Raw genomic sequence first — 27,774 nt, 5'->3', positions numbered from 1 at the left:
GGATTTGTTTCATATATAACACGACGACCTTCAACAGGACGACGGGAAGTTTTCCCTTATTTCTGACTGTCGCGGGGACCCTTCGACGAACTTTTTTCCACGATGAACTTTTTTCCATGGATAAGCCTGTTATACAGGAAACAAGTAGCAACATGCGACCTTGCAATCCAGCGCATGAGACGCTTGCGCCCACATTAAGTTAAAACATTTTATACTCATATCCAATCAAACATTTATTTATTACAAATTACTGATCAACTTATTATTCAAATTATTCTAAATCTGTTTCTGAATACATACTTGAACCTGATGTATTGGATGTCAGACTGGAACGCTGTTGACGTCCTACATGCATGTCCGTTTGTGTGCTGTTAAGAGTAACTGAATTCGTCCGAGGAAAGAGTGGGAAATTTCCATGTTGTACATGACGCTTCAGGCTGAAAATAGGGGCCTGAGCAATGTGAGGTGTAAGATGTAGAGCTACAAGCTACTGTGACACTTTGGTTCCTTCCCTTTCTTAAAACATTTAAATTTTCCGCCTTTGTGTCTAATTTTACAAGTTCCGGAAGTTTTTCAAGTTCAGGCACTAAAGATGTTTCACGCCTGTAGAATTTAGATTTAAAAACTTTGATAAGCTCATCTGTTTCTGTAGGCTCCTTTGTAAGTTTCTTCTATTTATTGTGAGTGTGACCAACACTCTTTTTAGTCCTTTGACTTGTGATTCATCGTGCTGGGAGTCTTCCTCACTATCTCATTCAATACTGTCACATGTAGCTTTAACTGACGTTTCAATAAAAACGCGAATTCTCAAAGAAAATGTATTGTTTTCTCCTAGAAGCTGCAGAATGGGACTGCTCTTTCTTCCTTTTCTCCAGTTCTCTGGGGTATGAATCTCTTAAGCTTTTCCACTTTCTTTGGAAAGGAGATGCTGAAAAGTTATCTAGTATCTGTTAGCACTGTATTCTGAGTGTTCTTATCTAACGATATGCTTGGAAAAGCAAAGAAAAGCTTCTTGTGCGTGACAGACATTTGTCGTTTCCAGGTATCTTGGAGCCGAAAATTGACGGACCTTGACCTACAATATCGAAATGGCTTGTCCCCGATAGTACTCTCCAAATAAATTCCAAACTAGGGGAAATAAGAATTCGCCCCGCCCCCTCCCTCCCTCGGCGTCATATTATAAATGACAGATACAACAAAATCAATAACTCTTACCCTACGGCTGGAAAACTGCAGCCTTAGAAAAGCCACCTAAGAGACAGGAATTAAACGAGCCAAGAGAGAGTTGCGCTACCAATAGAGGAGACGACTCCGCAACGTCCATTGAGCCCTGTCACTGCGACGTGGCTACGCCACCCGCCATTCACCAGTGGTCGTTGCCTCCGGCTCGCCGCCTGTCAGGGCTGGCAGTGAAGCCAGCGAACTGGCTGCACCCAACACACGACGAAGCCCGCCGCCTGCCTCTGCCGACGTCAGTTGCCTATCACGTTTAACGTCATTCATTCACCGTGGGCTGCTGAAGATGACTTGACACTTGCCACGTGCCTCTTCTAGTATTTCGTGTGTACAACTGTTTCATCATTTACACTCCGCTAATCATCGTAGGGTTTGGAAGGTAGGAGACGAGGTACTGGCAGAAGTAAAGCTGTGAGGACGGGGCGTGAGTCGCGCTTGGGTAGCTCAGTTGGTAGAGCACTTGCCCGCGAGAGGTAAAGGTCCCGAGTTCGAGTCTCGGTCCGGCACACAGTTTTAATCTGCCAGGAAGTTTCATCGTAGGGTAGGTGACGGAAGAACCGTAGTGTACCAAAATAGTTCCCTCCCACCCCCCTTTTCGTGTCTTATTTTCGGATGGCACATCGTAAGAGAGATTGTCGGTACCCCTCTGTGTAAGTCCAAATGTATCTATTTTACCCTCGTGATCATTACACGATATGTATATTGGGGATGGCACTGTGTTCTTGGAGTTTTATTCGTACGTGACATCTCGGAATTTTGAGACCAAGACGCTCTGCGATGAATAACGTATTTTTTGTAGCGTTTTCCACTGGAATTTGTTCAGCGTTTCTGTGACGCTTTAGCACTTGCAAATCAGCTCTTCATTGAATCTTCTCCCTCTCATTTTCCATCTCTTGTCTTCTCCACATTGGGAACGGCTCCATAGCAACGAACGTCTGTCAAGAATCTATCGAACTGTGGTTTTATAAGAGATTTCTGACGTCTCCCTCACGGGGACACATGGAGAACAGTGATCGAATTTTAACAAGTTTACTTTCAACGAAATACCTCTGCTTCGACGGTAAGAACAAAAAGCACAAACATTGCATCTCACTAGGTACTCGTATAGAGACTTGACAGAGCTGCAAACTAAAATCGCGTGATTGTTTAGAGTATGTAGTAACACCACTAGGAGCTTCGTATGGAAAATACACTTGCAGGGAAATAATCAGAGCACCGAGTATGCCGTCCTGATGAGGTCCAACACAGGCACAGAAAGCCTATCCTTAATACAATGTAAAGCCTCAGAGGAAGCAACGATGAAAGCTGAGAACAGCGGCGTCAGTCCCTACGATAGCCTTAAAAGGCCCGCCACACACGTTCCGGTATATACCTGCACAGATATACCGGAAAGGTATACTTGTGCAGGCTGGAGCGCACAGACGTTAAGCTAAACCGGAAGATTTTAACTCACTTGTCAGTCAGTCGAGAAATGGCGAGCAGATAAGAAGACGACGCGATCGCGTTAGTCGGTTTGTTAGTGGCCATGAAGTGTAAAAGGAAGCAACCACGAAAAACGTGGTGTAAAGAGTGGCTTACAAAGAGAAATGAATACTCTCATACAAGATTACTAAAAGGGTTATGTTCATATCCTTCAGATTACCGTAATTATTTGCGTATGAATAAAGACGTCTACCAAAAACTACTGTCGCTTGTGACCCCTGTAATACAAAGGAAAAATACAGTTATGAGAACTTCTATTTCTGCCCATCAAAGACTGACAGCTACTCTGAGGTTTCTTTCAACGGGTCGATCGTACGAATGTCTCAAATATTCTACTGTAATATCACCCCATGCTCTTGGCAAAATAATTCCAGAGACCTGTAGTGCAATCTACAATGTGCTGAAATGAGTGTATCTTCAGGTATGTATAATAAATATATTTTTTAATTTTTTTTAATCTTAGTAACTCGTTTTACAATTCAAAGACAAAATTGTAACCGAAGCATAATAATGAGTAATACATAAAACTCGAAAAATAATTGAAAATTTGGTAGTATTCGTCAATTACGACCATAGAAAAATTAAAAATGCCTCAAAAATCAAATATTATCAAAGCTAGCTAAGTAAGTAGCTACTGAGTGTGGAAGTTCTTGATTGGTTACAAATGCTGCCGGCGCTGTTTGTTGTGTAAACTGATCATATGAAGCAGCTGCGGTAGGAATTGGTGAGCTCGTACTTGAGCTGGGACTGCTTCGATATTAGGAGCTGTATGAACTCGTTGGCACGTTAAGTATTCCCATTTCAGCTTCATATAGGAGGTCGTTGATTCTTTTTTCAAGAATCAAACGCTGTCGTTTTTCCAGCGTTCTCATTCTCATTGCAATAGATTTTCCCGATAGATCATACCTGTCATCTTGGGGCGAAGGCTTTTTAAAATGATCTCTCACTGATAGCAGGACATCATAGGTCAATTCCACACTTTTCCTTTTTTTGCCAAATTAGGTCGTGATGTTAGGAGTTCTTTGGAATTTTGAGGACTCTCGTTTTTCTCTGAGGGTGTTTGTGGGGCGCATCCTGAAGGAAGTCATTTACTCTGGTTTTATTGTTTATATCAGAAATAGAATTTAAAATAAGACAAAACTATAAGATAAAAATAACACAGACCTTCTTAAAAACCTATTAAACAAATAGTTTTACTGTAGTATTTTAAAATTCTATTTCTTATTTTCTTTATAACCCAACTTTTTAACAAGCATTGTTTAGTGTTATTATAATGTTACTTTTATTTTGCTTGTAAAAGGAAATTTATAAAGCCTCCTGCAATAATCAAAGCTATACGTCCGCCGTGTGAAGAAATATTATTAATTTGCTGTTGTTTCAGTTTATAGACTCCGCTGAGAAATGGAAAGTTATTGCTAAAACATTTGAAGACAGATGGAATTTCCTACATTGCCTTGGTGCCATGGATGGTAAACATATAGACATAGTTCCCCCAGTGAGTTCCGGATCTTTTTACTTCAACTACAAAGGCAGACACAGTATGGTACTTCTTGCAATAGTGGATGCTAACTATCGGTTCCTTTTAGTGGATTTTGGAACTAATGGACGTGTTTCTGATGGAGGCGTTCTTCAGAATAGTAAATTTTTATGAGAAGTTAGAGAGTAATGAGCTCAAACTTCCAAAGCCATGCAATGTTGCAGAAAATTTCGAAAATGTCCCTTTCATTTTTGTGGCTGATGAAGACGTTGCTCTTACACTTAATATTATGAAGCCTTTTCGACAAGCGCAAATGGATTTAGCTAGTAAAGAAATTTACAACTACCGCATTTCAAGAGCAAGACACGTTGACGAAAATTGGTTTGGAATACTTGCATCCAGATTTCGTATATTCCATACTCAAATCAATTTGGAAGCATAGGACACAATAAAAGTGGTGATGGCAACATGTGCATTGCATAATTTTTTGAGGGAACAACATCCAAGCTTTTATGCTCCTCCAAACAGTACCTATCAGGAGACGTACGAGCCGGCCACGGTGGCCGAGCGGTTCTAGGCGCTACAGTCTGGAACCGCGCGACCACTACGGTCGCAGGTTCGAATCCTGCCTCGGGCATAGATGTGTGTGATGTCCTTAGATTAGTTAGGTTTAAGTAGTTCTAAGTTCTAGGGGACTGATGACCTCACCAGTTAAGTCCCATTGTGCACAGAGCCATTTTGAGACGTACGATGCAACTACTGCCATTGCATGTGTGGATACCTCGGAATCATTTATGATCGCACCGAAACGTCTAAACAACGGCAACATAACGTCTGCTGCTAAACAGCTTAGAAATGGGTTCATTTCATACTTCATGAATGAAGGCAAAGTTCCATGGCAAGACAATAGGGTTCTTCGAAACAAAAAATAGACTAAAAGAAGAAGTTCGGCCTTATTAAGTTAATAATTCATACAGTTCAAAACATTTTGCATTAATTAATAAAACATGTGGACTCTAAATATAAACTTTCCATTTGTTAATACAAAATATAGTTAAATTAAATTATTACTATTGTAAATAATCTGAGTACGTACTTCATCGATCTCACATCCATCCTCGTCATCCCAGTTTGACACAGACACACCGGGAATATCTTGATCGCTAAGAAAATCGAACAAATCTAAGTACCTCAATTTTGACGTGTAACGTTCTCTGTTGAAGCTCCGGATTTCATCGACATTTCACATTTCTTCTTCTCTTTACGTACATTACTTCTTAAATTATTTATTTTTTAAACTAGAGATTGCTTTGCAGTATCAGGTTCTAACTCCTTCCATTTAATAACAAGTCTTTCATAGGCTGCATCTCTCCTTTCACGATCGTGGTCCTCTTTACTTTTCACCTGCCACAGGCAAGGTTCCAACCCATACATTTCTATAGCCTCTTCTATCACTTAGTTCCGTTTTCGATTTGACATGTTGACCACAAGATTGAGCACTACCGTGCGTGTAGTCACTAGTTAACACTGTTGTGCACGTAAAGACAAAGACAACCGACGCTTTTTGCACAGGGAGCTAGCCCCAGCTAACTGAAAGCCTGTACTGGCGTGCCGGAGTGTCTCACGCAAACGCTCAGGTCTACACGCCTGCGCAGGTAGAAAGAACTGAATTGTGATTTTGCTCTGGTCGCCTGCGCAGGTCGCCCAGTGGCCAGGCTTTCAAAACCGGAAGAATTGTCTGTTGTCGTCCATGCGTCGGATTTCATAGCTGCCGGCGGCGGAAAACTTTTGATTCGATTTTCATGTCTCGCGGATAGGTCCGTCGGAAGTGGCGACTCCTGCCAGAGCTGGTACAGCCGCCTGGTGTCTTTGTCACAACTGTGACGAGGAGAGATCGCGATGCTCTGTGTTCGGGGGCTACGTAGAGTGCACGCGTGTCTGAGAGGTTGCCGCTTCCTCGTGCTTAGATCTCTGATATAGGAATTCCTTACTGGGTAAACTGCACTGCCTTAAGATTCTTCTCAAAAATCTAACACTGGGAGCTGTTTACCCCACAGCTAAATTTGTGTCGTTCTTCCTAAAATAGATCTGAACAAATACTCCTGGTTGCTTGACAGCTGTGGTGATTACAGTGACGATACCGAATATTTTAGTCAGTTTGTGGACATACATTATTCATTTTACCAGTTGCTGAACATCTGAAATTCGCCCTGCATTTCGCGGTGGCTGAAGTTAAGAGAATATAAAATGCCGACTGGAAATATCAAGGGTTTTTCTGAAAAAGACAAATTTGTTAACGTGGAAGGTAAATTTGTTACATGAAGTCTTTTCTAAAGATATTTGTCTGGGGTTTAGTCTTCTATGAAAATGAAACGAGAACGTCAATAGTTCTGACAAGAAAAGAATATACACATTTGTAATGTGGTGCTACAGAAGAATGCTGGAGAGTGGGTAGATCGAATAACTAATAACGAAGTATGAATCAAATTGGGTGGAAATGAAATTTATGGCTGAACCCGACTAAAGGATCGGTTGATAGCACAGATCCTGAAGCACGAAGGGGTCTTCAGTTTGGTAATGGACGGAAGTGCGGAAGGTAAAACTTGTGGGACATCAAGGTTTGACTAATTTGCAAGTTCAATTAGGTTGGGTTGCAGTAGTTAATCCAGAGACGAATAGGCTAGGATAAACTATCGTCGAGTACTTCGTCAAACCAATCTTCGGATTGAAGATCGCAACGACTGAATGCTACTGTACCAGGGCGTCAGTGTTGTTGCCATCGAGCAGAATAAATCGAATGTTGTTTGTTGTGGCCATCTTTTGTAGTTCATTGTGGATTAGACCCTCACTAAGTACTCAAACGGTAAAGCAAAATTACGGCTTCACGGCCCGCCATTAGAGGCGTAGCGTAAGCTCTGTTTGGAGAAGGATAGGAAAACATACTGTCGGAATCGTTTCCAGAATAACTATCCTGGCATCTGCGTTTAGTAATTTAGGGCAACCACAGAAATCTTATATCCGAATGGGTTAATAGTGGTTTGAACCCCAGTCATCCCGAATGTGAGTCCAGTGTGTCATACGCTCCACCGCACGCAGTACCACCGCTTGTGCCTCATGTCAGACTGTCAAGCATGAGAAAACCCTTGTGCATCGTTTTCCATGTACCATATAAATTTAGCACTTCACTCGACCTTTGTGCCGTAGGAGACCAGAGCCCATTCCTTTACGTCAATAGAAAGCGTAAGAAAAGTCACAGAGCAGTATAATTATTTTGAAGTATTGCAGCTTCTGATTTGTACACAGACTTATCAGTAATAGATTCTCAAGAATCCTGAGACTGTGGAGAAATCTCTTTCTCATCTCACCCCCCTTTTCTTTATTTTTCTCTATTTTTTCCAGTATGTAACTGGAAATACGTGATAGCTGATCATCTTGATCAATAGCTTGAGACGTCACAAATTTAACAGGAAACTCGCCATTAAGATTTCCGTAGACTCTGGTTTTGTCATTCATCTTAACGTGGTCTATACCTATGACAAAATTGCGTACATGCGAGAACATCTCGTCACCTGAAGTTTGCGTCCCACAGAATCTACTTATAGTAAAACGTGACAAAAGGTTAGAAAGACAGGAAATTAAGCTTGCATTAGAACCAAAGGATATTCTGCCTTCACTACTCTTAGCAATATAACAGTCATTTTAATCACAGCACTTCTTACGGATGAAACGCTGTACGTTACTAGAACGCAATCCTGTTCGTATTCTCAGGCTTACCAACAAATACATAAAGGCATTGTAATCTTTGTGTGAGAAATGATATTTTAGCTTGAAAAATAGGTAATCTGAAAGGAAATAACTCATTCGAATTCGTTTTACCACATAAAGAAAATTTTAATTGGTGTCTTATTTGAACGGACAATGCAGAATAAATGTTTACAAAATGCATCGAGAAATTGAACGAGACTCTTGGACAAACAGAACTGTTACAGGAAAATGGTGGCACAGGCGAAAGAAGAACAAATCTGCTGCCGTGACGTTCCCCATTTTTTGTTTCAGGTAGCAGTCTCTTTGTCCGATGCAACCTCTCGGGAATCTGTAGCCAGTCAGTACAAATAATACTTGTTTTTGGACAACACATAAACTAAAAAAAAAGGATGGCACGCGAAGAGACTTCAATATTTCTACCTGAGTTTATCCACATTCCGAGGATATACATGTTTTAATTATTTCAGTACGTACTTTGCCCATAATTAATACATGTGCAGAAACCCTTCTGTTTGAAGAATACAATTTTCTATGAAAAAAAAGCTATGACTATGATCAGCTGTCTGGCTACTAACTACGAGGCAAAATGTTGTCACGTAGGATAATCTCTGCTTCTTTGTTTACATATGGCTGATAAGGCAATTAAATGAAATAAAGCATTATAGTGAACGTTAATATCGGTCCGTTGGTAGTAACACACTGACTACACGAGAACGTATAATGCTCGAGAAGGTATAATGTTTGGTATGTCAAGAATTAAGCCAGGTACATAAAAGGCGTGATTGTAGGCGACTTCTCAGGAAAGTGGCACGATATTGATAGTTATATACACTGAAAAAGTGCCCTTAACGAGTATGAGCGGCGGCTTTTTGTTTAACATTACGTCAAAATTCACTCGTGATAGCACTATGAACGAAAATTGGTGTTCAGTCACATCACTTTTCGTCTAGCTGACACACCATTTCACTGATTTACTAAACACCGAAGGTCTTCCTAGTGTCCAGAGCAGCAACAGCGTGGTTACAAGATTCTGTCGGCTGCTTGAACATGACCCCCGCTCGCTTGCATCATTAACTTGTAGTAGTTGGCGAAACACTCAGTGTTTCTAGTGTCATCTATGAATACTGTATCGGATGCCAGTTACTCTAGATCACAACTTTTATTTCAACAAGAATGCAGAATGTATATCTAACAGTTCACCTAACATTTCCAACAGTTTGAGTGTTGTTCAGATAACTGCGATTTGACAACATGAGCGAACAGCTTGATACATTGCGGCACTAATGCACATATCTGGTCTGCAAGTTATGTTCACAGCCTAACACATTCCAAATCTGCACAGACAGCGGACCGAACTTAGCTATGAGAACAATGAAATTAAAAACAAATAATTTTTCTGCGACGTAATATTTATTAAGTGGACGTTGCACAATAAGAGACAGTCCATGTAAAGCCAGTTAACTAGTTTCAAACAATATATACATGACAGAGTCGAGATATTAGCTAATAACTGTGGTATTAGGTATTTGTACAAAACGTGTCGCGACTGGATCTGCTAAACAAATACGAGAGAAAGATGTATGTTATGCGTATGCGATAGAAGATTTGCTGCAGGGAACGTGCTTGGTGACTATGCGCGTTGTTGTGTTTTCAACAACACACTGCCATTTAGGGAACGCACAACCTGAATTCATACACATATTCTGTAACAAGATAGGGTATCAAAAACTGACCGTGCATTCATCTGCTGCAACTGCAGTGAAAACTTGTCGTGTACAATACATAGTCTTGAAAACAGAGTTAAAGAGAAAGGATATGAACCATGGAAGAGTGTCACATCAAATGCCTGGTGTAAGATCACCACTTGTAATGTCACGATATAACGCCAAAAACGTGTTGTAGCATCACCTCTGGTAAAGATCACGATTTCAAAGTGATTAACGTACAAACACTGAAAATCCTTACAAATCGAATAACTGGACTCGCTGCATTATGTCCGATACTGTGCAAATTTTCACAAACAAGACGATTTAATCAGTCGTTCGACTAAAGCTGTGGAAGTCGGAAAGGTCTTTCGCGTATCTGTAAAACGGAGCGTCTAAAACTAGGATCGGGTGGCAGGTACGGTGAAAAATGGAATCTCGACCATCCTGTCAAAGAAAAAAATGAAATAAAATTATATCAAAGGGTCCCTCCATATGTGACACTTGAGGAACAAAATGAAATTAAAGCTAGAAAAAGACAAAAATAGTATTTGTGAAAAATGAGCTGCGAATAGAAGAGTAATCTGAATACGCGAAAGTATTGAGGTAGTTGCGCAATACTTGTACAGTGCAGGAACAGCGCTATATGCTAAAAAGATTAAAATAATAAAACTTACGAAACTTGTCCTCACTGAACTCGAAAACACCTTCGAGTCATAAACCGCCGTGTTCGGGAAATGTTCGCCATTTTTGCAGAGGTTAGTGATCTGTTCCTGTTATTTTTATTTAGGGAAATTGGCATATTCGAATTTTTACGAAGGACAAATGGATTTTTGTTTCTCGTCAGTCTCAATGGATGGGTGACGCGACCATAGTACAACTAGAAATGATCTCACCGGTGAAGGAAGTCGGAACTATCGGCCAGAAACCTTACTAAATAACTACTGTTACGCATTTCGTATAGACTGTGTTAAAAAGGCATGTATCATCTTCCGTGCTATTGCTAAATGGCAAAGAACCATGCGGATAAAATTAATCGAGTTCAAAGAAAATCATTAAATTAGCTAAGCATCTAGCTAAATCAACAGAAGATATATTGATGGAAACCTACCTTTACAAGAGACAGTTATCTACATTGCGTTGTTTCCTCTTTTGCGCTAATCATGGTTCGAAGCAGTAGATGTTCGTTATTTACTGAACTTTTATTTAAAAAGTGGTGCACTTATACACTGAGGAGCCAAAGAAACTGGTACACCTGCCTAATATCGTGTAGGACCCCGTGAGCACGCAGAAGTGCCGCGACACGACGTGGCACGGACTCGACTAATGTCTGAAGTAGTGCTGGAGGGAACTGACACCATGAATCCTGCAGGGCTGTCCATAAATACGTAACAGTACGAGGGGATGGAGATCTATTCTGAACAGCACGTTTCAAGACATCCCAGATATGCTCAATAATGTTCATGCCTGGGGAGTTTGGTGGCCAGCGGAAGTGTTTAAACTCAGAAGAGTGTTCCTGGAGCCACTCCGTAGCAATTCTGGGCGTGTGGGGTGTCGCATTGTCCCGCAGGAATTGACCAAGTCTGTCGGAATTCACAATGGACATGAATGGATGCAGCTGATGAGACAGGATGCTTACGCACGTGTCACGTGTCAAAGCCATATCTAGACGTATCAGGGGTCCCATATCAATCCAGGTGCACAAGCCCGACACCATTACAGAGACTCCACCAGCTTGAACAGTCCCCTGATGACATGCAGGGTCCGTGGATTCATGAGGTTGTCTCCATACCTGTAAACGTAAATGTCACTGTCGGTGTTACTGGGCCCAGGTGAGGCGTAAAGCTTTGTGTCGTGCAGTCACCAATAGTACACGACTTCGGCTCCACAAGCCCGTATCGATGATGTTTCATTGAATGGTTCGCACGCTGACGCTTTTTGATGGCCTAGCATTGAAATCTGCAGCAATTTGCGGAAGGGTTGCACTTCTGTCACTTTGAACGATTCCCTTCAGTCGTCGTTGGTCCCGTTCTTGTAGGATCTTTTTCCGGCCGCAGCGATGTCGGAGATCTGATGTTTTACCAGATTCCTGATGTTAAAGGTACACTCGTAGATGCTATGTCCCATCGCTCGTGCACAGACTATAACACCACGTTCAAACTCACTTAAATCTTAATAATCTGACATTGTAGTAGCAGTAACCGATCTAACAACTGCTCCAGACACTTGCGGCAGCGCCGTATTCTGCCTGTTTACATATCTCTATATTTGAATACGCTTGCCTAACCAGTTTCTATGGCGCTTCATTGTAGTATAAAACCAACTGTTGTTTTGTCTTCTTTTCACTTTTCGTCAGGACGTACAGTGTTTCTTTGACAATCCTTTGTGACAACCCTCAACTATTTATAAGATTACAGTAGTGCACTTGGCTGAAGAAATTATAAAAAGTATTACATAATCCCTGCTTAGCACTGCGCGTGTTTCCATCGTGTAACAGGACTCCCACCTCACACAGCACTGTACTGTCGCCTCGAGATATCCTTCACTGGAACAATACAACGCACTTGTGAACCTAAATTGCTCATACATGGCCTCTAACCAAGCGCATCAGTCCAGACGTATTCGTTCTGAGTAAATATTTAAAATCGATGTGTAATCGTGGGAATACGCATGGAATGCTCACTGGGAATTTATCTGACGTCTCGAAACGCCAACAACGAGGAAACCGTGATGACTTCATTATAAATATCTAGTCAGTATTCAGTTCTGTCTTCCTCGATAAGCATATCTAACAGGAAAATAAGGACGGTAATGTTTATCGATGTCGTAGCAAAACAGCGGGAACTCTCACCTCGAGATAACCTTTACTGGGGCAGGGCGGATTTCTGCTCAACAACGTGAGGGACTGCGGGGTTTCCTCCGCATGGTCGAAGATAAGACGCTGCTGATTCGGGGAATTACTAGCAGCTGAAGCCACTGACGCTGGAAAGAAGGTTTGTACAAACTGCTGTTTTAGGTCCACGGCTGGGAACTGTCGCTGCGAAACAAGCGACATTGATGGGACGAATGGTGGTAGCGTTGCGTCCAGTGATATGGGAGCCGCTGAGTAATAGCGCTGCGATGAGTACTGGAGACGAAATTGTCTGTCGCGTAAACTGAAAAAGCATCCCGGTGTTCGCCCAAAGTGATCTGTGGAAAATGCAGAGAACGTGAAATAGATTGAGCGGACGGTGATGCGAAGCCGCTCCGCCAAAGTACCTGTCCAGTGTCTTTGGCTCTTTGATCTGCTGGGCTAGCTCAAGTGCAATACGTTAGCTTATGAGACTCGGACGTGGGCTACACTCAGATCGAATCCGCACGATGGATTGACGATGGTTAGTCTGACGCTCTGCCCATACTATAGTTTTAGGCGGTTTTCGACGCTTGTTAGGCAAATGCTGGGCTGATTCCCAATCACCGACCTGAAAAATACTGTATAGAAGTAATTAAAATTAGATAACACTCAGAATAAAGATTACACGATTCACAGTCAGACGGCGGACACTTCTTCGTTCCCTTATTACTCCTCCCCCCCCCCCTCCATGCCCCACTTTCAGGGTTAACTGACGACCTTGACGGCAAGAAGGGCTTCCCACAGTGAAGTCAAAAGACAAGAGCGGTTGATTAAGTAATGCAGCACTTTTTTCCTCGATCAGTTTCTGTTGAAGAAATAGGAATTTGTTGTGGGACATCCTGGAATATTCTCGCTTCAGCCCCTATAGTTTCATGCAGGCAAATGGCGTCTGCAACGGAGGTGCGTTCTAACCTGAGAGCGCTCATTGAATTTCTTTTGGTGTTAAACCAAAGTATCGCACATATTTATAGGCACATGTCTGTGGAGACCTGGCAGGGAACGAAAGCGAGACGTCTGTCATCATCGCAACAACGTCGCGCAAACCTGTTCTGCCTGCCTTCCGCGTGCCGGCCGGCCGCACACAGCTGTGGACTCCTGCCTTGTTGGAACGTGCGGACACTCTCATTCGAGATGATCGACGGATCACAAACACCTCGCTGCACAAATGGACGTCTTATGTTGGTAGTGCTGACACACTCGCACACCAGTTGGGGTATTCAAAGATGTGTTCACTGGACTGTTCTTCCCCATCCACACTACAACTCGGATGTCGTACCTTCCGACTTCCATCTGTTGGGCCCAGTGAAGGATGCACTCATCAGGAAACTGTACGTTGATGATGGGGAGATTATTGATGCTGCAAGACGTTGGCTCCGATGTGGACCAGCAGAGTGGTACGTTGTGGGCAGTACGTTGTGACCCAGTAGGTTGGTTTTAAGGGTGTCGCACTGGATGGAGATTGTGTTAAAAAATAGGGTTTTGAAGATAAAATAGCGAGGAATAATATGGCGTACTGGAATCCCGAATAAAACCAACCTGCTATTGGAATCCTAAATAAAACAAACGTGCTTTCAGAAAAAAAATTGTGTTGTATTACTTACTGATCGTTCCTTGTACAATAAATCTGCCAAATCACGAAAACGGTGGACCCCGTACAACACGACAAATGCTAGGGAGAGACATGGTGGCTTTGCCTCTTTTCTATCACCCTCAATGCAAGACATGCAAGACAAGCTGTTGTAATATAAGGCATATACATGTGCCATATCATAAAAATGTGTTAAATTCAGGTGCATAGTATTCACTAATATTAAAACCAATGATATAAGTTCAAATTGTCCTCAACTCGAAGGCTGATGTCAACAACAGTGTTTTACTAGGAATGGGCCTGATTGCCGTTGCTTTTCTTCGACCTAAGAACTGAAGCGACGAATGAAAATCATCCCCCGTTTCGTTAGATACTGAAGCTCTCTTCCAGTTCGGTTGGAGAACCTCTGGAATACTGTTCGAGTTTTGGGAGAATCCCAAGTGAGATGAGGCGTGATTTGGAATTTGAGTTGAGCAGGGAGGCGCGTTGTGGTAGTCTGTGCAGTTGTGCAAAGTCACTGTGCCAGGGTGGCGTAGTGGTTAGCGCATCTGCCTAATGAGCAGGGGACCAGGGTTCGAATCCCGGTCTTGGCATAAATTTTCATTCGTCGCATGAGTCTGCATATATACACCTACCATTTCCCACTTCCCTACTCTGTTCGCGATTAGTGCTTGGAAAATTGAACTGTCGATGAACCTTCGGTCGAGCTTTTATTATTATTATTATTTTTATTATTATTCTCGTCGTGGTCATTTGGCGAGACTTCAGTGGGAGGACGTAATATGTTTCTTGACTGTTCTTGGAACGTATTGTGGCGTTACGGTCTGGTCCCGAAGAATTTTACTTACTAAATTGACCCATGCTTGGGACAAGATTTCTCACCAGAGCGTAAGCCACATCTTTCTTCCCGGTTTAGAATGAAATATAAAAATTTTCTTTTAATTGCTTATTTATTAGTTGTAATTTGAAGCAAGACAGATTGCTATAAATTTATTGCGTGCGTTACCGGTTTACTCTTTCCTTTTCCCAGAGATTAAATTTTTGTTGCTTTCAACAAAAATACTAGATATAACTCTCGAACTACTAGTGAAAATAAATTATTTCTTTCTGCCCTAAAATTCCTTCCCAGCACATCTGCATGCGTGCATGTTCTCGCTTTGCATTCATATCATTTTATTTTCGTGGGTAATATTGGCATTGCACAGAAAGAAATTAAACAATGCAATATATTTAATCAGTTAACAGTTGCAAATATGTATCTAAATTTTGTAGCACGTAGTAGCAGTACGTGTGAACTTGACAAAGATTGGAAAGTAAGTGAACTTTACAACATTACAGACTTCATTACAGATACATAAAGTAGTTCATTAAAAAATATTAGAAAATTCCCTTATTCATAATAGTGAGAGGTCGGGAACTGTGGACGGCCGGATCGTTTTGCTGTCAGTGGCTATCAGGTAAGCTATGCCTGTGTCCGACTCAGCATCTTTGGCCACTGCAGCGAACATCCTGCTGTCGGCGGCTTGCGTCTCTCCTTTTCTCAGCATGAAACAAAAGAAACAGACGTTTATGAAATATACAGTATTGTGTTGCACAGATGCTACGGTGTCGTCTCAACTGTATTCCCTTAGGTGATAAGTACAGCAGTGTGAAAGTTCCACTATCTTGACACACTAAAATTTGCTCGCAGAATTTTGATAGTGACAGTGTATCTCCTGTAGCGTCTGTCAGTGGAGTTCTCTTGTAATTAATTCGATCTGTAATGAGACGGCCTAAGTGGCCGAGCGGTTCTAGGCACTACAGTTTGGAACCGCGCGACCGCTACGGTCGCAGGTTCGAATCCTGCCTCGAGCATGGATGTGTGTGATGTCCTTAGGTTAGTTAGGTTTAAGTAGTTCTAAGTTCTAGGGGACTGATGACCTCAGAAGTTGAGTCCCATATTGCTCAGAGCCATTTGAACCATTCGATCTGTAATGATCCCAGACTGATTAGCAGTTTTAAGAATTGGTCGAACCTGTGTTCTGTACGCCACTTCTTTCGTGGATGAATTGCATTTTCTTAGGATTCTTCGAAACAATCTCAGCCTAGCATCTGCTTTTCCTGCCGATACTTCCATGTGATCATTCCGTTTTAAATCTCTTCTAGATATTTTGCGGTGTTTATCGTTTCCGTGGACTTATCGTCAATAACGCGAGCAGTAATGGATCTCTTCCCATTTGCATGCACAATGCATTACATTTATTTACGTACAGATTCAACTGCCAAGTCCATGCACAAAGCATCGATACTCCACAGATCTTCCTGTATTAAGGACAGCAAATTCTATTGTGAGGTATGAAAAAACTCAATAACATACGTGGCTATGACCTCTGAGAACAACGGCCTTGCCACAGTGGTAACACCGGTTCCCGTGAGATCACCGAAGTTAAGCGCTGTTGGCAAGCGGGGTGCACTCAGCCCTTGTGAGACAAACTGAAGAGCTACTTGATTGAGACGTAGCGGCTCCGGTCTCGTAAACTGACTTACAGCCGGAAGAGCGGTGTGCTCATCACGTGCCCGTCCATATCCGCATCCATGACGCCTTTGGGCTGAGGATGATACGGCGGCCGATCGGTACCGTTGGGCATTCATCGCCTGCTCGGGCGGAGTTTAGTTTAGTTTATGGCTTTTGAGTATATTTGTTTGATACTGTTGCAGGCTGTGTTTTCACGTTGGCTTTTTTCCTCTCAAAACAAGTTATGTTGTTTGAGGGAATGTGATGATGAAAAAGCACGAAAAATGTTAGGTAAAAACTTACAAATTATTTCCTTGCGAGCATGTATACACAAGGCGATTTTGTGACGATTTTACAAACTTTCATGGATGATGGAGAAGTGAAAATGTATCAATTTGAGGAAAGGAACCCCGGTCCGGAAACGAACGAAAGTTATAAGCGAAAATATTTCGGATTCCTCTGACAGTGGAATAATGAACCGGTACCGTTGTTGTTACGATTGTGTGGTAGACAACTTTCAGAGTTGCTAATATGGACGAAAAAAGAGAAAAATCCAGCAAACATAGATTCTAAAATGCATACCTTAAGAGTTATGTGCACTTCCTCATCTTCACTGCTGTGAAACGCATCTCTTCTACTGAACAAGTGCTTATGGATCTTAAGGTATGCATTTGAGCCCATGTTCTTCTAGACTTTTTTCTTCTTTTATTCAATATTACCACCCCTGAAAGGCGCCTACCCTACACTCTCAGCAACAACAGTACCGGTACATGTAGACCACTGTTAGAGGTATTAGAACGATTTTCGCTTGTAGCCTTCGACTCGGTCGTTTCCGGACCAGAGTCCTTTAGCTCAAGACATCGTCGCTGAAAGTTTGTAACGTCACGGAATCACCCTGCATAAAATAATTTTCGAATATCCTAAGGTTTCTACCTGATCTAATATCGGTCCAGTGTCATGACCTCCGACCCTGACTTTTTTTTAATTAAAAAAAGATGCATCGTGTGCTTGCCCCTATGATGGTAGCTACTTTTGAGAGGCACTCAACTAGACACCGAAGTACATAACACGATCTAGCCTCACCTTGTCAGTAGCTGTTTCCAAAATGAATAACTCACTCGATAAGGATGTGTGCTTTGTGCTAGAAATTTCCATACAGATTAAAACTGTGGGCCAGACAGTGAGTCGAACGAAGTCCTTTGCCATTTTCGACTCCATCTTTTTTCCATGCAATGTGAAAAAAAACATCATTCTAGAGTAACTGTCTTCTTTGTTTCTGTCGGAGAAGTTGCCATCCAGCAGTAATTCAATGCGTCCCAGCAGCGGTGCCCGCAGCGTTTTTTTGGGCACAGGACGCATTTCGGTTGTTGGCGACCCGCTGGTTAACCTCATCGGCGACGAGGTCTCGGCAACGCAGTGTCTGAGAGTGGCATTGGCGCTGCAGGATGGCCTCTCCCCACGGCCACTGTCTGATGTGTGGGCCGCTCACATCCGCGTCGCACCACCCTTACTTTCTCATTTACCATCAGAATGCTAGTCGAATGCCTTAGCAGTGTCGCCTCTCTCGATTGGAGTAAAAGAACTCAGACGTCAAACTGGGCAGCGAATGGTCTACGCAAAAAAAGTAACATCGGTTATGTCCCAAGGAAGAATAATAGAACCTCTTGTATTTTCATAAACGCTTTATCAGTCACGGTCAGCAGCACTATCACATCATTAACGGACGATGCTGTTGTCTACAGGAAAATATTGGCGTTGGATGATCGTAAGGAAATTCAGAAAAACGCAGGCAAAATTCTCTCTATATGCATTCAATGGCAGCTCTTTAAATTTGCGTAAATGCATGATAATGCCTATAAGATAGAGAAGAAAACCTGCTGCAAGCCGTTTACAATATTAGCGGTGAACATCTTGAGCAAATCACACCATGCAACCGGGTAACACTGAGAATCCATAAGAAATAGGCGAAAGCTTTTAGTCAGTATTATGGAAGTCGAATGGAAGACTTCAATTTGTTAGGTTTCCGGAAAATTGTACTGCATCTGTAAAGTAAACTGCAACTAAGACGCTAGTGCGACCAACTCGTGAGTGTCGTTCCAGCGATGTGAGTCCTTATCTAGCAACTGTGACAACAGACGTCCAACAAATTCGGACAAGCTGCTAGGATCGTAATATGTCTGCTGCGTAGTCCATGTGAAAGTGTGACAGAGATGTTTGGAAGCCTTGGAAGAAAGGCGAAACCCCACTAGGTAAATCTAGAAATTGTTTTTTGAGGAAGGCTGTGCGACCATTCTGCTGCCACCGTCGTATATCTCCCATAGTGATTTGAGAATATGATAAAGAGACAAGGGTTTAGCCCACGCTCAATATGCAATTGGAATACGATAGAAAATTTATACGCCATGCACTTTACAGTCGTTTGTGGTACGTATGTGTAAATGGGGAGTGGATTTAAGGTTACAAAAGAACTCTAGATAATTTTAATAATAAATTATGCCTGAATTAAAGAGCTGCTCTATGTGTATGCCTGGACTCATTTGGGTACCTGAATCCAAACAACTGTTACCTCACTCACCACACTGCCTTATCTTAATAGTGCCATCTACACGAGTTTCATCAGTAACTCGATGAAAATACGACCTCTAGGTGTGTGTAGTTGAAACTGCAGATTATATGCCCATGTCATGCGATAGTCTGCCAATGATGACCTACTGGTGCTTCAATAGAGGGACTATTTTATAATCCTCGATGGTGAATGTGAATATGACCAATACTGCATTGTCACAGAAGATTGACTTGAGTCTTAATTTTAACTTCTGAGGAATGGTGGTCTGAACATGAGCAACATTATTTCTGGCATTACCATGAGTACAATAGCAATGTCAACAAAAAGTGCGAAACCTCATCCTCCGATATTTTAACACGTTTTTATTAGGTCGCTTTGTTGTCTGTCTGTCTGGTGCAAATATTGCAATTGATTTTGGTGAGCTAGAGACTTGAAATCTTAAAAATAGCCCAGAACTTGATGGCAGTGCAGTGTTGACTCACTTTCTGGTCTTCCTGATCCACGTAGCTCCCAAGGGGGAGGGAGTAGTAGTGGAAAGGCTGGCAACGCCTGACATGTCGGCTGCCCTGCAATACTGGCATGTTTTGTGGGTAGTATACGAATGAGTTACAGGCAGTTTGCGTGGAACTTAATGATGCCAGCTAGACGGGACTGGTACATCTGTGAGTGCTAGTATTGCCTCTGCAGTACTGGCCTCGTGGTGCTACAGGGCCATGCACTCCTTGCTGACCAATTAATGCTCGCAGTCGCACTCGAAGACCATGGGTCTGCCTTCAGTTGTGTATTTGGTCTGCTGTCATATCGTTCTCATTACACACTGGTTGGATGGTCTTAGATTTCGCTACGCCATATGTTTCTTCCTCTTGGATTACTCACTTGAACTTCGTCATTCTACCATGCTGTCTCCATTGTCCATTTTTCTCTTCTCGTTACTACCCATTTCACACTCGACTAACGACTGTTGATGGTCTCTGGCTGGTCGGCCAGACTCTTGTTTTTTGAATCGTTCCCGATCCTTGTCAGATTCCAGTTACAATAGATTGCAACAATGAAATAAAAACTTATAACAATTATACGAAATTAATTGTGCTTACTTTTTGTAATATTTTTTTTTAGGAAAATAATAAGCAGGTTGATATAATTTTAGTATCTAGGGGTAACACTGAATAAAAAGTTCTCGGATTTCCAGCTGCATCGAGTGATTAAAATTATACGCCGGTGGGTTGCTGGTACGTCCCTTATATACACTAGTCGTCGGCTGTGACGTCACTGGTGCTCGCTGCATATATAGACGAACGTTGAATCGGCGTTCGATGTGCCCTCCTCAACCGCGCGATCGCTGGATTCCTTGCCGTACTGAGCTGCAGGCCACCGACTCTATTTAAGGCGTTATCGGTGATTATTTCTTTGGCTTAATTACATAGTCCCAGAAGCCTTTCGTGCGAGCCGCGAGAAGGTTTCGTCAAATTTTATCCGGTGATCGGTTTCTAAAGCATGCTCAGGTAATGCTGATTTCTCGGAGTAGCGTAGGTGATAAAAGCTCTCTCTCATGTTCCTTCTAGCGTTGTTTCACACTGCGTAAGACTGGCCGCACTCACAAGGTTTCTTATAGTCCCCAGGTTTTCTGAGATCTGCTGCCTGCTCTCCGTAATTGACGGGTTTTTGTCAGAGGCTGTTCAACAGGCGGCACATATTGTTCGTGACGGAAGCACAGAGGAGCAAGAAAATAAGTTTCTTTTCCTGCACCTCGTCGTCAGTCTGGTTGTGATTTTCGGTTGAAATCACTTTGCTTGACGAACATTATAGCTGTTGTTCCTGGAGACCGTGCTTAGATGGTTCAGCTCATGAGGCAAGCTATCAACGCCTGATATCATTTCTGCACGATGCACCAATGTTTGCAACACAGTGCGCTTCTGTGCTGGGTGGTGATGGCTGATGGTGTGTAACTACATATCGGTGTAGCTGGGTTTTCTATAAACGCTGTGGCCAAGGCATCCGTTTTGTTTGCGGCGGACGAGTTTGTCGTGAAAGGCCAATGTTTCTACCTCCATGGTGAACTGTTAATGTCAATGCCGTTGAGGTGTTCCAAGAACTCGTAAAGTTTCTGCGTCGTCAAGGTATCGAACGAAACATCTGCGCTTTATGACGCTGTGTCTAAGGCAATATCTTCAAAATTATTCATGAAAAGATTTGCAACAGCTGGCGCTAATAGGCTACCCACTGCAACGCCGTCCTACTGATAGTAATACTGGCCGTTGTACAGATAATAAGAAGACGTAAGAGTGAAACTTCCTGGCCGATTAAAGCTGTGTGCCGGACCGTGACTCGAGCTCGGAACCTTTGCCTTTCGCGGGCAAGTGCTTTACCATCTGAGCTACCCAAGCACGACTCACGACCCGTCCTCATTCTGGAGACGTAAGAGTGTTTCTATAATAGTTGGTCTACGTCACTTACAAAGAAATGGGATACTACGTCCAAACTGTCTTTGATGGGCACATTCGTAAACAGCGCCACCAGATCAAAACTGACTAGAATGTCACCCTCTCTAAGTCGAAGACGGTTAATTCGGCGGATAAAATATGTGGAGTTTTTAACATGACATTCACAGTGTCCCACTGGCCAAGTACTTCGCCAGCTTCTATGTTGCTGAACGGTGGTGGCTACGATGAGGCGGAATGGCGTTCCATCCTTGCGCTTTTTCGGTAAAGCATAACCAGTAGGTGGCGTCTTAGTGCCTATGGGAGATGATACTCGACCACAGTGTCTTCCACAGAAGAGCGCTTGAGAAGTGCAGATGTCTTTCGTATTATCCTCGATGTTGGGTCGCGTGGGTGTTTCCGGTAAGTATCTTCGTCCAGTAGTGCGCAGATCTTCGTTTCACAGTCCGCGTATTGCATAATTAAACGGCTGTATTTCCCTTGTCAGCAGGAAGTACCACAATGCTTCCATCATGGCGTAGTGCTCGCTGGCCATTGCGCTCAGTCCTGGTCGTGTTGGGTTCTGGTAACTTTGCCCTCGTGAGAATAAGGCGTATTCCGGCCCCTCTTTCATTTGGAACCTCGCAGACTGTCTGTTCGACGCCACTTATTATTTGACGTACAGAAATGTCCCGCGGCGATGAGGCGAAATTAAGCACCAGCGTTGCACCCGTGTTTGCATCTTTCGCCGTCAAGTTGATGACGGTCCGTTCTGAGGATCTGTTGTCCACGTCGTTTTGTTGGGAAAGGCGGCTGAACTTTCTTTTCTGCCTCTGTGTAGTTTGTTTCTGTGATGACTTTTGTTGGGAAACGGCAGCTGCGTCGACCCAATCCCAGTCCGAAGCTTTGAGTGTCCTTGATAAGTGCCGATCATGCAGGGTCATAAGAGCACGTCCATATGCATCCAGCTGTAGCGTGGTGTTATGTATCCATTCTCATAGTAGGGCACGACGAAGCATCCTCGTGAAGTCAGCGGTGTTGATATGATGGGATACCACAGCAAATCGTGGGATAGACTTTTCGTCAAGGCATCACGATAGGAAGACTAGCGAATTCAGTAAATTAGCCTTCTTGAGCGCAACTTCCCCAGACGTTTAACGCTGCACCACGTTCCCTCTCTGTAGAGGTACCTAATATAAGAATGCAGAGTCTCGCGGCGGTAACATTGTGGTTCCCTGTCGGACATGATAATCCGCCTACTGAAAAGACACAAGATCAAATCGATCTGGAGGACTCTGAAAAAAATCCGTTAATTATTGAGACCAGTTAAAGACGTAGAAGGTCTCAGAAGACCTGGGGCCTACAAAATAGCTTACGAGTGTGGCCAGTCTTACGTCGGGAAAACAATGCGCACTGTGGAACAATACAGAAAGAAGCATGAGAGGTTTCATCTCCTACGCTACCCCGAAAAATCTGCTTTAGCTGAGCATGCTTTAGAAAACTTTCGTCGGATAAAATTCGTCGAAAATTCTGTCGTGGCTAGCAGTAAAGGCTTCTTGGACTGTTTAATTAAAGAAGCCATAGAAATAAAAATAACTGATAAAACCCTAAATAGAGATTGTGGCTTGCAGCTCAGCACGGCACGGGATCCAGCGACCGCGCGGTTGAGGCGAGCACATCGAACGCAGAAGCCACCAGTGACGTCACAGCCAGCAACTGTATATAAGTGGCGTACCAACAGCCCACTGACACACACTTCCTCACAATGGCCAAGGAGTGGATAGCCGAGAGCTCGTGTAATTGTAATCACTTAACGTGGCTGTAAACCCGAGAACTTTTTGGCCAATGTTACCTCCGCAAGACTCTGCGTTCTTACAGGTGTAACAATATTCTATTTCATGTATCATCAGGTGAAAGGACGTTGAAACAAACTTGAAATTTAACACGTTTTGCTCTTATAATCTCATCAAAAGTTTAAGATTCATTGTGAAATTTCACACATAGAAGACTACAAAGCAGAAAATAATTATTTACATAAAAATAAAATTTTAATATATGCATTTTTATACTGACTTAAAAATTACAAAAAATTCTCTTGAATGCTTACAGTTTCTTAACCCAATACATAAGTTCTGAAAATTTGTGTTTGAGAATTTTTAATAGGTATGAAAATACTCTTGTAAGATTTATATCGCAAAATGTGTGGCGCAAACAGTAGATAGCAGTTAGGAGTTGAACTATTCATGCATCGGTTATGTATTGCTTGTGTCTCACGTTTTGCGTTATAAAATTTAAAAGCATTTTCATAGCTTTCAAAAAGTCACGATCACAAATTTTCATAATTATCTGCATGGGGTTAGGCGAAATTATTTTTACGTTTTAGTGCTATTTAAAAGCGTGTTGTATTTAAAAATTTATTTTTATTTCTATAATTATTTCCTTCCTCATTTATGTTGAGAGTAATGCGGTGGAACGAAGAAGCGACCATGATGCTTGACAGTTTTACGTACGCACTTGGAACTGTGCGGTGACTTGTCAGAGAGCCGTGTGCTGACTTGTCAGTTCTGTGGAGCCAGAAGGAAGCAGCGAGTGGGGAGGAGGTGGGCTGCGCGGCCAGTCCCTGGGGACAGATGGCAGAACTGCTGAACCGGCTCGGTGAACCTGTTTATCGCGTCCCGCTGGCAGCTGCGCTGGCAGCGATACCAACGCCCACTCCACCCCCGCCACCTAGCCCTCGACAGCAGAGAGCCTCGAATCGTGCGTGCAGAAACTACTCAAGCGCCCCTGTCATCTTTCTCTCCTATTAACAACTGCTTTCTTCCAGTTTCCCTTTGTGTAGTACATTTCCGATGAATACATTGCCGTATAACGAACTGGCCAAAATACAGTAGATGCGACGAATGTAAGACTAACAAGAAAATTCACGCCCAGAAAGCTCGAAATAGACTGAAACGACTTCAACTACTAACTGGCCGAATATGAATGTCACATCCTTCCGTAATCCTCCATACCCACAAAGCCTTGATTCGACACATCCCTTTACCTATGGGTTTCGGGATTCATCCCACCAAATTATGAACACCATGTCCTTCTCGATAGCTGAGTGTTCAGCGCGGCAGAATGCCATGCAAAGGGGCGCGGGTTCGATTCCCGGCTGGGTCGGAGATTTTCTCCGCTCAGGGACTGAGAGTTGCGTTGTCTTCATCATTCTATCGACACGCAAGTCGCCGGAGTGGCCTCACCTAAAAGGCCTAGCACCAGGCGACCGGCCTACCCGACGGGAGGCCCTAGCCGCACGACATTTCATGAACACTATGCGATTCGTCCGTTTTATCTCGTTTACGGTAGTCCTTTTCTTCAGATTATCAAAGATCCCGCCCTCATCGCCCATATTAAAACCTTTGTATTGTCGTATATTTCGGACAGTCATCTCCTAGAACCTAATCGTTTCCTTCCTAATTTCCAAACATGGCTACTCGTATGATAACACATTCCCAAAAAACCCTACACCTACACGAACTTAAACTTCTCTTCCCTCATAGCTTCATCCCACATCATGAAATTCGTCGCCACGTTAATCCCTCTTTTAAGGTCTATTACACTTCTCCCCATCCGTGCTCATATCAATGCCATCTACCTACTTTTCTTTTCTTGCAGTATTCATGATGCAGCATTCTTTTTTCTTGCACGTATCCTAACACAAACCCTCTTCATAGAATTAATCAACATTGCCTCTTATAATTAACGATTTCCGAGACAGGTATGTGGTCATTGAAGTGTGATGCTTCTTTTAATACCACCACTGTCTCAGTATTGTTCTCTAAAAAATGGCTGCAGTAAGGACACGCAAATTTCATATTAGTGTAAACCATCTTTACAGTAATAAATTTCAAACCATGTTTCTTTAAATGTTTTGTCGTTACTTGTATTTTAAAATCGTGCTGCCTGAAGTGCGTAAGTTCGTACCAATGTTAAGCCCAACAACTCATGGAGGGGAGGGGGGGGGGGAGGTCATGGAATGAAATTTTGATAAAGAAAGCAACACTCTGATTACTCGATAAAAATCAACTCTGTATTAGTAAAACGTCTGTGATGCTTCGGTTTTTTATTCTTTGTCTTACAGATTCGGTAAAATCCGAAAGTCTGCTTGAGCACGTTATACGGGAACCTGCAGTTTAACACGAAAAATGAACATCGATACTTGTTGATGTTTTTGTACATACAGATCAGACAGATGTGAAAGTAGATATAAATGCACGACACATCCAAGAACACACTGGATATCCAACCGCTATGGGGTCGATGAGAACGCGAGGGTGAATCTTTGTTTGTTGTGCTACGAAAGTCCAGTAGCACTTGCATGTAGCTTACCTCCTACACCATTCAGCATCAGATGCACTGCTGACCATTCAACCTGCAGTGCCACTAAGGGTTGCACCCAGCGAAATTTTACTTGTAATGTTTGTATAGTGTAGTGGTGATTTTGGGGCCAACAACGTGAGAAATCTCTTACGCAGTAACAGTGGCTCTCATTCGGGTAGACAGCGAGTCGAACTGAGGCTTGGGTGGCAGATACGGGCACGACATTCCACGCTGTTTCAGTTCTGTGCCAGAGTTCATTAATCGTAATGGCTGACGAGTAGTGTCATGCCAGTGTCTCAGCAACCCTTGACCGGATGTTTTCAGTGGGTATGACAGATCTGCAGAACGTCATGTCGAGGGTAACACTCGAAAACCGTGTGATTGAGATGGATCAGGACAGCATGAGAAACATGTGGTCTTGTGTTATCTTGTTGAATCATAATGTCACGGAGACCTGAAAGATAAGGCACAGCCACCACCGGCTTTAACAAAACAGAAATGTACCGGTTGCTGTCCAAATTACTGTAGTCCGATTAAAATTACTTGACAGTTAGCGCCTGCCACTTGCCGCTATAGGGACGCCACAGCGCCTGCCAACTACCGCTCGGTGACATCGTGGGTCACTGCACAAATTCCGGTACTGTGTAACGCGGAGCAGTGTAGAAAGTGCCTGCTGCGAGGTATGTCGGCAATGCGAGGTGCTCTGCCGACAGCTTATTTTAAGTGGCTAGTGACTATGTTATTCAATCTGTATATTGAGCAAGTAGTAAAGGAAACAAAAGAAAAATTCGGAGTAGGAATTAAAATCCATGGAGAAGAAATAAAAACATTGAGGTTCGCCGATGACATTGTAATTCTGTCAGAGACAGCAAAGGACCTGGAAGAGCAGCTGAACGGAATGGACAGTATCTTGAAAGGAGGATATAAGATGAACATCAACAAAAGCAAAACTAGGATAATAGAATGTAGTCGAATTAAATCGGGTGATGCTGAGGGTATTAGATTAGGAAATGAGACGCTTAAAGTAGTAAATGAGTTTTGCTATTTGGGGAGCAAAATAACTGATGTTGGTCGGAGTAGAGAGAATATAAAATGTAGACTGGCAATGGCAAGGAAAGCGTTTCTGAAGAAGAGAAATTTGTTAACTTTGAGTATAGATTTAAGTGTCAGGAAGTTGTTTTTGAAAGTATTTGTATGGAGTGTGGCCATGTATGGAAGTGAAACGTGGACGATAAATAGTTTGGACAAGAAGAGAATAGAAGCTTTCGAAAAGAATGCTGAAGATTAGATGGGTGGATCACATAACTAATGAGGAGGTATTGAATAGAATTGGAGAGAAGAGAAATTTGTGGCATACCTTGACTAGAAGAAGGGATCGGTTGGTAGGACATGTTCTGAGGCATCAAGGGATCACCATTTAGTATTGGAGGGCAGCGTGGAGGGTAAAAATCGTAGAGGGAGACCAAGAGACGAATACACTAAGCAGATTCAGAAGAATGTAGGTTGCAGTACGTACGGGGAGATGAAGAAGCTTGCACAGGATAGAGTAGCATGGAGAGCTGCATCAAAGCAGTCTCTGAACTGAAGATCACAACAACAATAGTGACTGAACTGCAGCAGACGACGCGTTTTGTAGCTCTGAATTTAAAATCATGTCCTAAGCTAACCACAACCTCGTAATGTGCAGTGTATCCAGGAAAACAGCGGTCAACAATCTGCGGCAGAACTAAACGGGGATTAAAGCTAACCTCTTTGCGCAAACTCAAGACGGGAAAAATTCAGTTCAGTGCT

General features: G+C 42.8%; 1 protein-coding gene and 1 non-coding gene across 4 annotated transcripts in view; both read left to right on the top strand.

Moving 5' to 3' along the window:
- LOC126236194 (sialin-like) overlaps positions 1–27,774 on the top strand; it is a 395,476-nt gene that overhangs the window by 31,590 nt on the left and 336,112 nt on the right. The gene's annotated exons all lie outside the window — the stretch shown is intronic.
- Trnai-aau (transfer RNA isoleucine (anticodon AAU)) lies at positions 14,666–14,737 on the top strand. The gene has a single exon. It is a non-coding gene; the product is annotated as a tRNA-Ile (tRNA).

The sequence above is a fragment of the Schistocerca nitens genome, chromosome 2 (genome assembly GCF_023898315.1).
Source record: "Schistocerca nitens isolate TAMUIC-IGC-003100 chromosome 2, iqSchNite1.1, whole genome shotgun sequence".
NCBI lineage: Eukaryota > Metazoa > Arthropoda > Insecta > Orthoptera > Acrididae > Schistocerca > Schistocerca nitens.
The sequence above is the reverse complement of the archived record's forward strand: the minus strand, read 5'-3'. Positions and strand labels throughout refer to the sequence as shown.